We start from the raw sequence: 6272 nt of genomic DNA on the forward strand, positions 1-6272 counted from the left end.
TGGAACGTCGGGCCCGGCTCTGGAACCGGCAACGGCCGGGGCTGAGGGGTGATAAACATTCTGGCGTTCCAAAAGAACCAACTCGACAGAACCGACCCTGAGCCGGCTCCTGTTCGCGTCACACAGCGCGGGGCGCGGCCCGGCTGAAGCCCCTGAGGCTACCGAGAGCGGCCATGGGGCTACCGAGAGCTGCCCCGGGTTGCGGAGCGGCAGCGGGGTGTGCGTGAGGGCAGGCGTGACGCCGCTTATCCTAAACCTAAATCTGGTGTGTGAGGAAGGCGGTGTCTTTGGCTCGTAACGTTTAAATAGTGCCACAGCACAGCGATCCGGACAAGATAAAAAAGTCTGGTGACTAAAACGGAATTCGTGCCCTCGTCAAAGCAAAATGCACGGAGCGCACCACGGGTGAAACAGGTTTTAATAAAAACAAGCACTTTTCTTCAGGTCAATCTAAGAGAACGTCAGCAGCAGGAGAAAGTGACTTCTGAAAAGAAACCCCACAAAAAAAAAAAAACAAAAAAACCACAAAAAGCAACAACCCCCCTCTCCCCCCCCCCAAAAAAGCCAAACAAAACCCAAAAAAACAACCCCAAACAAACCACACACACACAAGACCCCCAAAACAAAACCCAAACAAATCCCAAACAAAATCCAAACAAATCCCAAACAAACAAAACCCAAACAAACAAAATCCAAACAAACAAAATCCAAACAAACAAAATCCAAACAAACAAAACCCAACCAAACAAAACCCAACCAAACAAAACCCAACCAAACAAAACCCAAACAAGCAAAAACCAACCAATAAACTGAACATTCACCACAAACAGGTGCTAGAGCTAACTTAGGTCACCTCCCCCCCACTTCAGTGTCAGGACCAAGACAAGTTCTGCTGCTACCAGTGTGGTTTTATAGAATTCCTGAATAAAACACAGTGTCTGCCCCTGGCCGGGGCCATCACTGGCTGCAGAGCCCTGGTTCTGGGCATGGCTGAGCACAGCAACACCAGCACTTACCTTGCTCCTCACTGATCACCCCCACTTACCCTGCCCTGCGTGCACCCCAGACCAAGCAGGAGTGCATAAAATGGATAAAACTGATCAGAAAGGTAAATTTAAGAGCACCACCACTGGGCTCCAGCTGCTGCCAGAGGAGCAGCTAGAGGGGAGACCACAGCTCTGCAGTGATTGCTGCAATTCTACATTCTACTGTTTTTTATTGGACATCCTTTAAAGCTTTCTGAAGTGAAAATTATGAGGTTTGTCGTTTCCAAAAGATGGTGTCACTTCATTTCCGCTGAAACTACACGAAAGAATAACTCCCCCCAAAATCTCCATTTTCCTCGGGTTTCTCAACTAATAACAAATTTACTGACATGCAATGTACTGACTGCTTGCTGTCATCTCTTATGCCCCATCAAGTAGTGGATTCTCTGTCTCTGGAGATATTCAAAAAGAGCCTGGATGTGGCACTCAGTGCCATGGGCTGGGAACTGCAGTGGGAGTGGATCAAGGGTTGGACTTGGTGATCTCTGAGGTCCCTTCCAACCCAGCCAGTTCTATGATTCTATGAAAACCCAGTCCCTCAGCTTTGCTGAAGGCTTTTCTGTGCATTCAGGGACACAGCTTTAAGTTTTAAACACAGGCAGCAGCAAATGATACTAAATTGTATTAATTTAGCCACCTGGACTATACCAGCATAGCCTTGTGTCTAGTTTTAATCTGTTCTGCCTCAGCATTTTTCTACCCTCTCTCCTTTTCTAGAGTTGCTTCTGATGATGCAGTGATGTCTGTGTCGTGGGGAGTGCAGGAAAGGGTGGGAAGCAGGAGCCAATCCCCCTCCTCATTTTGCAGACTTTTGTCTCCCCTGTAAAGCATTTAAACAAAACCACAAACAGAGGTTTGCTGGTGAAGGAAGACAAGTCAGGGAGCAGGTCCTTGGGAAGGAGAATGTGGGAAGAAAGCTGAGGATGTCTCAGCACCTTTAATGCCATATTTTATAACCAGACTAAAATTGCCAGGGAAGATCTGGTGGAGAAGGTGAGAAAAGTTAATGAGGGGAGAAGGGAGAAAAGCAGCACCTCCATCCAGAGCTCACTGATCCTTGGCCATCCAGCAAAATAAAGCAGCACCATGTCAGTGAGTGGTATTGAGGTACTTCTATGCAAGCTTAGATTAATTAAATTAAATATTAATATATGATATGATTCCTCTCTACTTCAAAATTTTTTTATTCTTCTCTTCCTGGCTCTTCCTTAGTTTCTCCATTTCCCTTACTTATAAGAAACTCTTGCCTTTACCACAGAAAGAGAATATTTTTTGCCTAAATTTCCAAGTTAATAAGCAAAAAAATACTATTCCCAAAGATTTAATTCACAAAAGGTGAAAGATTATAAAAAAATATTTCTAGTAAAACCCTAAATTCCACAATAAAGATAGGATTTTTTTTTCCTCTCTCTGCATCAGAGGTAGGGGGAAAAATGAAAAAACAAATTAGTCCTGCAGTTGTTACAGTCTTCAATATCATACAAGTATTTTTGGATAGGCCTAACAGGATAGTAGTGAAACAGAGTTTAGAGACCCAAATGCTTCTGAACAGGTGACTCACTTCTCAACAAAAATCCTAGCACTAGCTCAAATCTATCCGTTGTTTCATTATTCAGAATTACTTCCTTGTAGTTGCCAGGGGCCCTACATCACTGCAAGAGAGAAATGTCACTAGGAGTCAGTCAACTCCCACATCAGAATTTTGGGCAAGCTCTTTCCAAAGTGAAGAGAACCATGTTGTGAAGTAGCAGGAAGAGTTACCAAAATCTCTGCCATGCTCAGAGGAAAATGCTCAGTTAGAGGCAAAAATAAAGCAACCTGCTAGACCTGCCATAATAATTACAGAAAATACATCTTGTCAAAAGGGGAAAGGAGGACTAAAGGTTTTAAGCTTCTTGAAGTCCTGAGAGCAAAGTGGAAGACAATGCAAAAAAACCAACCTCAAAAATCAAAAAAAGCACCCCAAGCAAAAGAGGAATCAGGACTTTCCCAATTAACATGAAGATGCTTATGAACACACAGAATCCTAACAGCCCATGCAGACCCCAGATACAGAGACCTTCAATTAAAAACAAACAATGGCAAAAAGAAGCTCACCACAGGATTTACTACTGTGCTAAACACCAACATATGGTCAAATACACAGTAAGGAAAAAAAACCTCTCAGCTGGTACTAAACTGTAGAAACAACTAATTATTAACATATTTATGAACTAAGTAAAGAACAGGTTAATTACAGATTTTTGTCAAACCTCTCAGGCAGTATGTCTTTAATTTTTGTTGCTCAGTTGTGTAATCATAACTTTAATTAATATTCTTTAGATGACTACTTGTTGAACAAGAAATTGAAACACCACAAGTAAGAGCAACCCTGAACGATACTTTCAGCTGTGCAGCAATTATGGGAAAAGGCTTTGCTGCACATGTATCAGCACTGTAAATCTTCCCAAAGTCTGGGAAATGAATGGAATGGAATTGAGTTGCTTGTGGTCACACCACGGGACAGATGGCAGCCACTTGGATTCAAGAAGGTGGGAGAGAGGAGGGGCAAGAGCCTGGTTTGCATTCAGATATTAGGGGCTTTTGGTTTGTTTTTTAAATATTCAGTTTAAAATGCAAAAGTGCAATACTCTGCAAGTGAGATTAAATCCTGTCAGTTTTTCTAACCCCTCACAACCCTGATGTTGGTCTGGGCTATTCCATCCCAAGCTAACTATAATTAAGTGTACTTCAAAGCCATCACTTTTCTGTCACCATCATTTTTTCTTCCAGTCTCAGATTAATGGTGCTTCAGGTGATACCTACGGACAGACACAGAACCAGCAGCCACATCAGCCATCCAAACCCTACTATGCTTGTTAGAAAACAAACAAACAAAAAACTACCTGCCCATCATGCTCTTTAAATTTTGAGTACCGTGAAGATGTCATTGAAGTTTTTCAAATCACTGTGTCAATGCCCCAGCAAAATTAAAGTTCCATACAAAATAAACAGCACTGACTTCATCTGCAGTACTTAAGCTGTATTGAGCATCTGTAAGCCTACTATATTTTAGGTTAATCTTCAAAAAGCAGACTACAAGAAGGGTGACACATGAAGACCAAAAATATTTCCCATTTTGCACAACCAGTGAAAACTTGATAACACAAACCCATCCACACAGCATGTCACTCTTTGCGTTCAGGTTAAAACAAGGTCTTTGATCAATAAAATTTACCCATGGAAAAAACACCAAGCTCTTATAGTGTCACTTATGATACTAGTTAAAGAAACCCTCACAGACTGGAGGTTCTGTAACAAGGAGCACAGAGAATACATAAAATGCTTTCAGGTTTTACTCTCACATGACCGAAAAGGCTCAACCAAAACACAAAACCATGTTTGTTTTCTTTAATATTTAAAATACATTTTTAATATATAAAATAATGCACACACAGGCTTCACTACATGCAGAGATTGCTCCCTTTTCCAAACACAAGATTCTCCTCCCTCTCAGGCCAGGTTCTCCTTGCACCCATGAGGTTCCCCTCTCACCACCCAGCTGGGCAGCCAGAGTGAGACTGTGCCAGTCACTGCCTCCATCTCTTGGTGCTGCTGTGAAACCACTCCACTTCCTCCTGGAAGATGAGGATAAAACTGTAAAAAGTTCTCCTAGTCAAGACGTAACTTTTCTATTTAAACTAAATCTGAAATTTTATCCCAGCAAACAACGGTGCTAGCGGGATTCCACAAAACACCCAAATCTGCAACATCGAGGCTGCTGGTGTTGCAGCTCAAGCTGTTTCACCTCAAGCTGTTTTCCACAGTTTTCTTGCCTGCCTTATGCTGCTTTGTTTCTTGTCAGTTGTGACCTGGGCCCATCTTCCCCATGGCATTTAAATATTTTAACAAATCCTCATGGAAGATTTTGAAAACCACTCAGTTCATATTGAGAAATATCTGCCCCCTACTTTCTTGTACCACAGTACCTTTCCTGTAGCTATAGGATCAGAATAAATAGAACATACAGGGGCTTCCAATACAGTTTTTATTGCAAAGATGCTGCATTATTATGTGTGCTGTAGAATATGCTTCCTTTGTGCCACATGTATTTTCTGAGTCCTTGGTAGGAGACATGAACACACATTTTATAATAGGCTGTATTCACCTCTTTTGTGTTACTGGTTTGTATTAATCATCTGAATTCCTTTCTGCACTGGTGATCATCCTGAATAACAACAGTGATGATTTGATATGTTAAAGAAACTCCTGCTCACAGGAAAAACAGATCAGCTATTGTAAAAGTAATAGTTTTTCAAAACATTTAATTAAACAGAGTACTTTAGGGAGGAAAATATGTCAGAAAGATACAGACCAGCATAGGAAACCAACTTTTAGGCATTTATACTTCATTATCAGAAAATATTTCAGCATCTGAAAAAAATACTATAGGTATTGAAATATAAATATCACTGCTCAATTACAAAAATCCAAAGAGTTTTCAAAATAATACACAGTCGTGTAGTTGGTAAACTTTTCAGGGACAGGTAGGTTAGGGATAGGTAAAAGATAGGCAGCCCTTCCAAACCTTCTCCCACAAGTTCTCCTGTCTGTTGGGAAAATAAATAGAGTTTGAAATATTCCAAGATCTTCTTCCTCCAGCAGAAGTCCAAAGTATGGATTCTTCTCTTTGGCAAGCACCAAACCAAGTATGTAGGATGAGCAGCAGAGTGATTATCCAACCACATCTGTTAATGAATTACAGGCATCTCAGCAGTGGAGATGCAATGCTAGCAGTGCACCAATAAAATGCTTAAAGCCAGGGTCCTAAACCAAAGCTTTCATTACACTTCACATTACTTACCAAGTACTCACCGTGTCTGTGGGTGCCTCAGCTGCAGCATCAGTGAATAAGAGCTTATTGTTGGGTAGGAAGATGGTCAAAGCAGAACTGAGCTATCACTCCACAGTCTTTATGGATTTGAAGTATTTTTGATTGAGCCATCAAGGTTCCCTGGCTCACATCACTTCTTTGGGCTCCCAGTAGACTGGAAATTCAGATTATTTAGCTGCTTAGGGAAGGTTTTTTTTAAGTCAGAGATTAATTTGAAAATTATTGTAGCTGTACACGTTCTCTAGATGTACTAAGAGAATCTGCAATTTTGAAAAAGTTTGGTTGGTACCTAGGCACCTCCACAGAGGCACTGACATTGGTTTGCTGTTTCACAGGATGGAGTTTACACATCA

The sequence above is a fragment of the Heliangelus exortis genome, chromosome 10, assembly GCF_036169615.1.
Source record: "Heliangelus exortis chromosome 10, bHelExo1.hap1, whole genome shotgun sequence".
Taxonomy (NCBI): domain Eukaryota; kingdom Metazoa; phylum Chordata; class Aves; order Apodiformes; family Trochilidae; genus Heliangelus; species Heliangelus exortis.